This window comes from Bos javanicus, chromosome 17, assembly GCF_032452875.1.
Source record: "Bos javanicus breed banteng chromosome 17, ARS-OSU_banteng_1.0, whole genome shotgun sequence".
Classification (NCBI taxonomy): Eukaryota; Metazoa; Chordata; class Mammalia; order Artiodactyla; family Bovidae; genus Bos; species Bos javanicus.
Window position 1 is genome coordinate 6,988,364 of NC_083884.1, and position 1,997 is coordinate 6,990,360.

A 1,997-nucleotide genomic window follows, 5' to 3' on the forward strand; every position below is an offset into this window, starting at 1 on the left:
CACAGCAAAGGAAGCCATCAACAAAATAAAAAGGTAGCTTATAAATGGGAGAAAATAGTTGCAAATCATTCATCTGAGAAGAGGCTAACACCCAAAATTCATAAAGAACTCTTACAACTCAATAGCAAATAAAAAGAAACAACTCTATTAATTAAAAAAATAGGCAAAGGATCTGAATAGACATTTTTCCAAAGATGACTCTCTGATAGCCAACAGGTGTATGAAAGAGTGCTCAACATCACTAATTAGAGAAATACAAATTAAAACCACAGTGAGATATCACTGTGCTAGAATGACTGTCAAAAAGAAATAAGTGTTGGAGAGGATGTGGAGAAAAGGGAACGCTTGTGCACTATTGGTGAGAATGTTAAATTGGTTTATCCAATACAGAAAACAATATGGAGCATCCTCAGAAAACTGAAAATTATTTTTAATTAAAATTATTAAAATTCCAGCAATTCCACTTCTAGATATTTATCCAAACAAAATGAAAATAGTAATTCAAAAAGATATATGCCCTCCCTATCCTATGAAATGTCAGCTCCATTTTCCCAGAAGTCTTGTGTTTACAATAAGTCAGTGCTTTCCCTCAGTGTGAAAGTTGTCAACTCTCTTGATTTTGGTGTATGTACTTAATTCAAAGTATCTAAACCTTTGAAGTAATCTGCTCTTTCCTTGTCCCTTCCCCCTCTGACTGTAAAAGTCTCCCACTTTGTTCAGTTCCTTGGAGCTCATTTCTATTTGCTATTTGGGATGTTGCTTGATTCATGATATGTTGAATAAAGCCAATAAGATCTTTAAAAATTAAAAAAAGTATCTAAACCTGTAGTCTAATCTGTATGCGCTGTCTTAACTGTTAATTGTGTTACTGATGATTTTATCTTACTTGAAGATTGATTCATTTTTCAATTTGATACAAGTAATTTTTTTTCCTTAAAGAATAAGACAGGCAATTCCATGTTCATTGCAGCATCTTACAATAGTCAAGTCATGGAAACAGCCTAAATGTCCATCAACGGATGAATGAATAAAGAAAGTGGTATATATACACAGTGGGGTATTATTCAGCTATAAAAGATGAAATTTTGCTATCTGCAGCAACATTAATGTACCTTACGGGCATTATACTAAGTGAAATAGAGAAAGACAGATGCTGTATGATTCTTATTTATGTGTAGAATATATAAAACAAAACCAAAAAAAAAAAAAAACCAGAACTCAAAGTTACAGAGAAAAGATTGGGAGTTACTAGAGGTGAGGGTTGGAGGTGGGAGAAACGAGTGAAGGGGTGAAAAGGCACAGACTCCCACTTCTAAAATAAACACATAATGTGTATTTCTAACTGAACTAAAGTTGATTTATAATCTTGTGTTAGTTTCTGGTGCATAGCAAAGTGATTCGGTTACACACACATATACATTCTTTTTCATACTCTTCCATCACAACTATTGAATACGGTTCCCTGTGCTATGCACGGTAGGACCCTGTTGTTTTATCCCTCCTACACTAAGAGTTTGCATCTGTTAATCCCAAATTCCCAACCCATTCCTCCCCTACCCCCACTTAGCAACCACAATTCTGTTCTCTGTGAGCCTGTTTCTGTTTCATAAAGTTCATCTGTGTCCTATTTTAGATTCCACATAGATGTGATATCACATGGTATGTCTTTCTCGTTTTGAAAAATGTGGGACACTTCACAAATTTGTGTGTCATTCTTGCACAGAGGTCATGCTGATCTCTATATTGTTCCAATTTTAGTATATATGCTGCTGAAGCAAGCACCAGTCTTTTGTTTAAACACATTCTTCAACCTTTCATGACATCTGAAGGGCTGTTTTCTCCTTTCTTCACAGGAGCTACCCATTATAACTGGTAATAACCTTTTTCTTAAAAATAGAGGGAAAACTAGCATTTTCCAAGTCATCTACCCCTCTTGTTTTTAAATTTGTCTACTGTTACAGTCCTAAGAATGCTTGCCATTTATCTTTTAGATCACT

The 1,997-nt window shown here is 34.7% G+C and overlaps 1 non-coding gene across 1 annotated transcript; it reads right to left on the minus strand.

Annotated features, from left to right (window-relative positions):
* Positions 1-1,678: 1,678 nt before the first annotated feature.
* LOC133229325 (U6 spliceosomal RNA) lies at positions 1,679-1,782 on the minus strand. The gene has a single exon (XR_009730548.1). It is a non-coding gene; the product is annotated as a U6 spliceosomal RNA (small nuclear RNA).
* Positions 1,783-1,997: the final 215 nt, after the last annotated feature.